The sequence below is a fragment of the Hyperoodon ampullatus genome (genome assembly GCF_949752795.1).
Source record: "Hyperoodon ampullatus genome assembly, chromosome: 17".
NCBI classification, from domain to species: domain Eukaryota; kingdom Metazoa; phylum Chordata; class Mammalia; order Artiodactyla; family Ziphiidae; genus Hyperoodon; species Hyperoodon ampullatus.
Window position 1 is genome coordinate 22,168,442 of NC_136930.1, and position 9,985 is coordinate 22,178,426.

Genomic DNA, 9,985 nt, shown 5'->3' on the forward strand with positions numbered 1-9,985 from the left:
TATGATCATCTCAATAGATTCAGAGAAAGCTTTCAACAAAATTAAACACCGATTTATGATAAAAACCCTCCAGTAAGTAGGCATAGAGGGAACATAACTCAACATAATAAAGGCCATATATGACAAAGCCAGAGCCAACATCGTTCTCAATGGTGAAAAAATGAAACCATTTCCACTAAGGTGAGGAATATGACAAGGTTGTCCACTGTTGCTGTTATTATTCAAAATAGTTTTGGAAGTTTTAGCCACAGCAATCAGAGAAGAAAAAGAAATAGAAGGAATCCAAATCAGAAAAGAAGTAAAGCTGTCACTGTTTGCAGATGACATGATACTATACACAGAGAATCCTAAAGATGCTACCAGAAAACTACTAGAGCTAATCAAGGAATTTGGTAAAGTAGCAGGATACAAAATCAATGCACAGAAATCTCTTGCATTCCTATATACTAATGATAAGAAATCTGGAAGAGAAATTAAGGAACCATTCCCATTTATCATTGCAAAAAAAGAATTAAATACCTAGGAATAAACCTACCTAAGGAGACAAAAGACGTGTATGAAGAAAACTATAGGACACTGATGAAAGTAATTAAAGATGATACAAACAGATGGAGAGATATACCATGCTCTTGGTTTGGAAGAATCAACATTATGAAAATGACTATACTACCCAAAGCAATCTACAGATTCAATGCAATCTCTGTCAAACTACCCCTGGCATTTTTCACAGAACTAGAACGAAAATTTCACAATATTTATGGAAACAAAAAAGACCCTAAATAGCCAAAGCAATCTTGAGAAAGAAAAACGGAACTGGAGGAATCAGCTCCTGGACTTCAGACACTACAAAGCTACAGTAATCAAGACAGTATGGTACTGGCACAAAAACAGAAATATAGATCAATGGAACAGGGTAGAAAGCCCAGAGATAAACCCACACACATATGGTAACCTTAACTTTGATAAAGGAGGCAAGAATATACAGTGGAGAAAAGACAGCCTCTTCAATATGTGGTGCTGGAAAACTGGACAGCTACATGTAAAAGAATGAAATTAGAACACTCCTTAACACCATACAAAATAATAAACTCAAAATGGATTAAAGACCTAAATGTAAGGTCAGACACCATCAAACTCTTAGAGGAAAACATAGGCAGAACACTCTATAACATAAATCACAGCAAGATCCTTTTTGACCCACCTCCTAGAGAAATGGAAATAAAAACAAAAATAAACAAATTGGACCTAATTAAATTTAAAAGCTTTTACAAAGCAAAGGAAACCATAAACAAGACCAAAAGACAACCCTCAGAATGGGAGAAAATATTTGCAAATGAAGCAACTGACAAAGGATTAATCTCCAAAATTTACAAGCAGCTCATGCAGCTCAATATCAAAAAAAACAAACAACGCAATCCAAAAATGGGCAGAAGACCTAAATAGACATTTCTCCAAAGAAGATGTACAGATTGCCAACACACACATTAAAGAATGCTAAACATCATTAATCATTAGAGAAATCAAAACTACAATGAGATATCATCTCACAGCAGTCAGAATGGCCATCATCAAAAAATCTACAAACAATAAATGTCGGAGACTGTGTGGAGAAAAGCAACCCTCTTACACTGTTGTTGGGAATGTAAATTGATGAAGCCACTATGGAGAACAGTATGGAGGTTCCTTAAAAAACTCAAAATAGAACTACCAAGCAATCCCACTACTGGGCATATACCCTGAGAAAACCATAATTCAAAATGAGTCATGTACCACAATATTCATTGCAGCTCTATTTACAATAGCCAGGACATGAAAGCAACCTAAGTGTCCATCAACATATGAATGGATGAAGAAGATGTGGCACATATATACAATGGAATATTACTCAGCCAAAAAAGGAATGAAATTATTTGTAGTGAAGTGGATGGACCTAGAGTCTGTCATACAGAGTGAAGTAAGTCAGAAAGAGAAAAACAAATAACGTATGCTAACACATATATATGGAATCTAAAAATCAAAGAAAAAAAAATGGTCTTGAAGAACCTAGGGGCAAGACGGGAATAAAGATGCAGACCTACTAGAGAATGGACTTGAGGATATGGGGAGGGGGAAAGGTAAGCTGGGACAAAGTGAGAGAGTGGCATGGACATATATACACTACCAAATGTAAAATAGATAGCTAGTGGGAAGGAGCCGCATAACACAGGGAGATCAGCTCGGTGCTTTGTGACCACCTAGAGGGGTGTGATAGGGAGGGTGGGAGGGAGGGAGACGCAAGAGGGAAGAGATATGGGGATATATGTATATGTATAACTGATTCACTTTGTTATAAAGCAGAAACTAACACACCATTGTAAAGCAATTATACTCCAATTAAAATGTTAAAAAAGATAAAAAGAAATGGAGTTTTAAAAATAGGAAATGTGGGACATAAAGTACAAAATATGGTTTCTGACATTATTCCAAATATTTCAGTAATTCCATTAAACGAAAATATTAAATTTTCTCTTTTTAAAGATTATCAGGATTTTTAAACACAATCCAGTTATATGTCAATTAGAAGAGATAAAGCTAAAACATAAGAATATAGAAAATTTGAAAGAAAAGGGATAGAAAAAATTGAAAATAAAGCTGGTTTAGCTATATAGCTAGTAAAAATGGACTCTTTCAAAAAAGATTCAGAGGCTTAATTCACAGGAAATATATAGGAATAAAAATTTGTAAATTAACATCTAACCCTACTAAGCAAAAGCTCAGAGAATGACAAGAAAGGAATAGATCCATCAAAATAGTGAAGATTTTAATCCAGCCAGTATTTGATAAACCATACAAACAAATAACAGCAAAGATAATGAGGTTTAAAAAACTGAAAAAAATGTTCTCATAGACATATATAAGCATACCTCATTTTATTGCACTTTACTTAATTGCACTTTGCAGATAATGCAGTTTTTACAAGTTGAAGGTTTGTGGCAACCCTGTGTCAAGGAATTATATGAGTACAATTTTTTCAACAGCATTACTTTTAATTAAGAGGTATACATTGTTTTTTTTAAGTATAACGCTATTCCACACTTAATAGATTACAGTATAGTGTAAACATAACTTTATTAGTTTTTTTTTTTTTTTTTTTTTTTTTGCGGTATGCGGGCCTCTCACTGCTGTGGCCTCTCCCGCTGTGGAGCACAGGCTCCGGATGCACAGGCTCAGCGGCCATTACTCACGGGCCCAGCCGCTCCACGGCATGTGGGATCTTCCCTGACCGGGGCATGAACCCACGTCCCCAGCATCGGCAGGCGGACTCTCAGCCACTGTGCCACCAGGGAAGCCCTAAACATAACTTTAATATGCACTAGGAACCCAAAATGTTCATGTGACTAGCTTTATTGCCGTAGTCTGGAACCAAACCCACAATGTACCTGAGGTATGCCTGTATAAAATAATAGATTGGGTCATAGATTGCATAATATTTATACAACAAAATAATATATAGCCATGAAAAATGAATCATAACAATAATCTAAAGAAGAAAAAAGTATAATACATAATTTAAAGAAAGCAAATTCCAGGAGAATAGACATATTATGATGCAATGTATATAAAGTGTAAAAATGGACAAACTTATTTAGAGACATAAATACATGTGGTAAAATAAAAGAGAAGATGAATAGCATGTTTACACAACTTCAGGAGAATGGCTCCTTCTGGATGGGAAGGACATACATTCAGAAGGGAAGCTGAAGAGCTTCAAAGGAAATGGTAATTTCCTTTTTTAAAATAAATTTGTCTAAATATTCATTTTTTATTATTATTGCTGTTGCTGTTTAAACTGTGGTTTCATGTTATATATGTTCTTATGTCTAATATACAGCACATTAAGACATTGAAAAATATGTACATATAGAGTCTAATGGAAAAACTTTACTGAAAAGCATTAAGTGACTTTCTGGAAGCTACAAGCAAGTCTGTAGGACAGTTCTCATATCCAAATCAATGATTTTCTTGACTGTGCACAAATCAGCCTTATCCTACAGAAAATTACTCTTATCATGTCAGCCCTACATAAAATGAGGTCATTTTTGAAAGAGTTTGCTGATAAAATGACAGAATCAAAAACTCTAATGACTTTAAATGACTTTAAATTATTTCTCAAGTTTGAGACAGGATATATTTCATGAATTTTATAAGCAGTTCTTACAACAGGCCATGATTTGTCCTTATGTGGCAACATGTACCTAGACAAAAAGACTAGAAATGGAAACCCCATTGGAAAACCAGATTATACAAATGTTGGCATCTTCAAGAATTCTAGAAAAGACTTTCTTAAAAAAGATAAATTGAGAGATGTTCAAAGAGCATTAGAACCATGGCTGATCTGAGTAACCAAGGGCAGAATCCATGAATAAACTTCAGAGCATAAGCAGGAACTTGGTGGGGGAAGGGAGAGTAGGCAGTAATTATTAAAATACGTAAGACTGTTCCAGTTTAAAAAACATTTTGATCCTCAAGTCCTCGCAAATCAGTATAAATTTAGCCTTATTTTACAGAAGAGAAAATTTGTATTAAAATATATTGAAAAATTCTTAATGCTGTTCAATAAAATGCTTATCCTTCAATGTTTATCAGCACTAACATGGATAAGAGTCACTGAATTACAAACAGCTAGGTTTCAAGCATTAAACATTTACTATCTTATTTTTATGCACACAATCTTTGCCCTAATTTCTAGGTATAGTTGAGAAATTCATTTTAATTATCTCTGCTCTCCTTTCTGTTGTTCTCAGCCTCATGATACTCTGCGGAGTGAAACTGATAATGAGCAGAAAGCTGATAAAACATGTGAGAGCAGAAGCTGAAGACGGTGAACTCAAGATGGTGAACTATTTTTGCAGACAAAATAACTATATAAATTTTAGCAAATTTGGGTATGTTTTATTTTTAAGATTTTTTAAAAATAAATTTCTGTTCACATTAGAACCAAAACACAGAACCATAATGAGGTAACAGTCAAAGCTGAACCAACAAGAGTTGCAGTTCAATAGGAGTCAATAAATATGGCATCTTGCTCCCCCTACCTGGTTACCATGGCAGGTTGTGCCTAAAATTGCCTGGAAAGATGTGCTGTCTTACACAAATTTGAAACAAAATCTTCTAGACAACTTAACCCCCAAATAAGCATCATCTTTATGTCAAGTTCACAATTTCTCTTGGGCACAATTTTTTTTCAGTTTTTATTTAAGCCCAGACCCTAGAAATTGATGAAACTAAGGGCTGGATTCCACCCCTGAGGCGTATGATAAAAAGCTCTTCTGGAAGAGGAGAAAGGGTTAACATGAATTATTCTGGGGGTCCTCCAGAGTCTGCCACAGTAAACAATCCAAATATGTGTGTGGCAGGATCATTTTTTTTAAATATTAACATATCTTCCCAAGTATATTTCCCTTATTTGACTTTCAAACTATCCCACACACTCCACACACTTTCAAGCAGTTACGTTACTTCCACATGATGGTCTTAGTCCGCCCAGGCTACTATAATAGAATACCATAGACGGTGGCTTGTAAACAACAATCTGTATTTCACAGCTCTGGAGGCTGAGAAGTTCAAGATCAAGGCACCAGCAGATTTGGTGTCTTGGGAAGGCCTGCTTCCTGGCTCACAGTTGGTCATCTTCTCACTGTGTGTTCAAAGAGCAGAAGAGACAAGGGAACCTTTTGAGGTCCCTTTAATAAGGACACTAATGCTATTCGTGAAGCCTCCTTCTTCATGAGCTAATCACCTCCTAACTGCACCACCTCTTAATACCATCACACTGGGGGTTAGGATTTCAACATATGAATTTTGGAGGGAGATAAACATTCAGTCTATTGCAATGATTGTCTCACAAGCAAAGTATGTCAAGGCAAAAAGTTTGAACAAGTCTTCCTGGTTTTGATTTCCAAAAGGAAAGTGAGAGAATTTGGGACTTAGGCCAAACGTTTGAGAAAAATTGAAGATTAGAGAGAGTGAAACTTACCTTTAAGTCTCCACAATATTTGCCCAGGCTGGGAAGGGAATTGCGGGAAAGCAATAGGAAGACAGGTAATGGAAATAAATATATTACAGAGATTGGAGGATGGAGAAATCACTAAAGTAAGGAAGTACTCAGAAAGGCATATTCAAGCAACGAGGAGTTGTGCAGGACAAGTAAGTCATCATATCCATACCTTCAGTTGCTACGTGACTGAGTGTGAATGTAACAGATAACTGACCTTCTCATTGGTCTTCTGATGGGAAGTCCCTCTGGTAACAGCCAGTATTTCACCAGCAGGAGCAACACCATCCATGCCTTGAGAGTCACCCAGTTTCTATCCAACTTATTCCACATGAACTAAACACTAAATATGTGCTTTGGTATAGACCAGAACAGAGTAAATCAGAGAGAAAGAAGGAGGGTGGTGTCCTAGATACCTAATGATCTGGTGAAGGGACTGTTATAGAAAATACCATTAGATACTTGTCTGGTAGGAACAGGGTCTAGAAAGAATAAGCTCCATTCTCCCTAGACTAGTATCCCTGACAACACTACTCCTCCTCTCCAACCATTCCTATCCTCTCTCCCCTTCCTGCCCTTGCTTACTTGTTGTGCAAGAAAAAATATTATAACAACAAACATTTATTATGCTTTATAGTATACAAAAGTCTCTCTCACATGTAACTTCATTCATCTTCAATCAATTCTGTGAGATTGTTATCAATTGTTATCAAAAGATTGTCAATTCCCATTGTTATCCCCAATTTGCTGATGAATGAAACTGAGGCTCTGAGAGGTTATGTAAGTTACCCAAGAGCACATAGACACTAGAAGGTGGCAATAGTCCCATCTGTTCATTATCTGTTGTTCTATTGTTCCTTCACTACATTTTGGCCCTGCTTCGAGGTAGAGCAAGCTGTTCCCTACAGTTTAAGAGGCCCTGAAGCCCTTCCCTCATGAAATGTTTCTTCCCAGACCTTCTTAAGTTCCAGAATACCCTGCCTTAGAGACATTACTCTAAGTTTAGGCAAGGTGTCCAGGAGGCCGTTGGTAAAATGAGACATTCAACCTGGGCTCCCTTAACTGAGACGTCTATGGGCCAGGAATACTGTTTAAGAAACTTAAATGAAAGAACAGACAAAGTGACTATCATGGAGTAAATGCTCAATAAATAGTGGGTTTCTTTTTTCTAGTAAAAAAAAATTTCAGGAACGTTTTGACCCCCATGACATAATTCCTTTGCTTTCCAAGTAAATAAATAAATAACATAGCCATGAATAATATAAGTTCATGTAATTCCAATGGTAAAATAAAATCTCAGGAAGTTTTTTTTTTTTAATCTCAACAAATCTTTCTGAAAATAATGAGCCCCCAAAATCAGCATCCCAGAGGAAAACAGTTTGCTTACCTTAACTCTACTCTGAGGAGTAAAATATTAAAAATTATTTTCACAAAAATTACTGAATTTATCAGTTCCCCTAGCTCTGTGGCATATGAGCATAAAGAATAATACACCCTGGGACTATGTAAAAGCCTAGATTAATATTGAATGAACAGCAAAGGATAAACAAGACTCTCTGCTCTGCTCTCACTGAAGACAAACACAAACAGTAAGCAGAGAATCAGGCATGGATCAAGCCCATGAATGCACACATTGGTTACTGCAATACCAACAGGGCTTTTAAAATGTCAAAGGAAAAATATACTTTAATAAAAATACATGAAAACTGTGTTGAAAAATTAATGTAGCACACTGTGTGCAAATAAACCCCTACATGAATAGAAAGTTGAGATTATCTCCATGCATCAGTAAACCTCAGGTGACAAATCACTGGTGACAATTTCTCCCCCCCTTTCAAATATTATTAGAGGTCTTTGGGGGATTGTCGACGCATAACTGGGGTCAAAGATTTTAACTCAAACAACCTGGATATGCAGAGAAAATATTTTGTTGTTGTTGTTTACAGTTTTCCACATGAGCCTCCATCCTCTGGTTAGACCTAAAATTTTTAAATGAATATCTAACCCAGTTTAGACCTAGACTGATCTGACAGCTTAAATGGTCCCTTCAGGCAATATTCTCCTTAGGAGTGGAGAGGGAAGTCGCTCAGATTTCTTCTGCCTCTCTCTACTCATCTCTGAAAGAAGGCAGTTGGGTGTATGCATGGGGAGAGAAGGAGAGGAGTGTGAAATGGGGAGATGAGTGACCTTGAGGGTGGTGTTCTGGTCTTCTAGTTGGTGTTGTCTTAACCATCTGGTTGCTGTCTTGGCATTCATGGCTGGAGTCTATAACTGATCTCATTCTCCCAATTTGGTCATAACCCAGTTCATTCTCTGGCCAATTCGGTCTCACTTGGTCACCTCCTGGCTCCAAAAACCCCGAGGTTCCCTGCCAGCCTCCAAGGCCAACTCTGAGGCCAGCCCCCCATCTCCTTGGGAACTGATGGTGGTTCAGGAAAGCTAACCCTAGGAGGTTCCGGCTCCCTGACAACACTACACAACCAAAGGAATGGAGGTGTGTTCGGTGCTGGAAAAGTTAGAAAAGGTCTCTCTTCACAGAGCCCAAAAAGGGAGTCAGGGCATATAGCCTTCTCCCTTCACCTCCTCGCAGCCCACACCCTGAATCTACCCTCACTGTCCACCAAGGGGAAGCGGGGGCACACATCTGATCAATGTGCTCCTTCCTTCTCTTCCTCTCTGGCCTCTCCTCATCCTCCTCCTCCAGAATTGGGAATGAGGTGGGCTTTGCTCTTTCTTCTACATTCTGTATCTATTAGGCACAGGGCTTTGTTATCATGGATGGAAGGGTACCTTCTCTGTGGGGGATCTTCCTGGTTTAGTACCTGATATGTTAGACGGAAAAATAAAGAGATCTGGAAAACAGTCTCTCAAGATCATAGTCTGGGTTATAATGCTTTTATTTCACTTTGTCCCTGTTTTTCATGTCAGAAACTCTATATTATTCAGTTTTCCTCTTCATCATTCTTTACAATAAATTATCTTCCCCTATCAGGCAGATGGTCGCTCACATTGACTTGGGCAAAATCGTGGACAACAAAAGGTAATGACACATTAGTAATTTCTAAAATCTTATCACTCACTCCCTTGTGCATATATATATGGTCCACTGTCCCTATACATTATGTGTTTAAATCAGCGTAGATGAGTGTGCAAAGCTATCCCTTCACATAAACATTCTGTTACATGGCACTTATCAAAACACATTTATTTTTGTTATTTGTTTGTTTGTCTCTAACATATAATATCTACTGGGGATTATTTCGATGACCATTATTTCTGTGGCATTACCACATAGAAATATAAATTCCTAACTTTATGGCAAATGTGATAAATCATGTGTTAACAAATATTTGTTTTACAGATAATTGGAGTAAATAGAAACATAAACATTTATCCTGATGTAGCAAATGTTGGGGCTGGAAGAATATATATGAGGGAACAATATAGCTGCTGCCTTCAGATACATAGTGGTTTAGAAGTGGAAACTAAGTCTGATCCATATGACTCCAAGGGGCAAAGTTAAGATTAAGGAAAGAGTTAATGGGAAAGGTAATTTGGTTTAGCTTTCTAATAATCAAAGCTGTCTTGGAGTGGGTTGACACCTCGAGACTCAATGATTATATCCTAACTGGGATTATTCAAGCTGGGTCACGTGACCACTTAATAAGGATGTCATGTTGATTATTTAAAGGTGTTAAGCATTCTGAGTTTCTATACTTCTTAAAGTCTTCAAGCTGAAGGTTTCAGAAATTCAAGTACCTGATAAAAGATAAAGAAGCATAGTAACATAGTAGCGCTGGCAGGAAAATCGTCCATGGCCATTTTTTAATGTTAATCACTGAGCTATTAAATAGGAAAAATTCAAATTACCTATTTGTGATATAATCAGAGTTGAAAGCACAGTTTATGACAAAACTGTTGAAAATAAGGCCATAGGAGGGAGACCAGAAA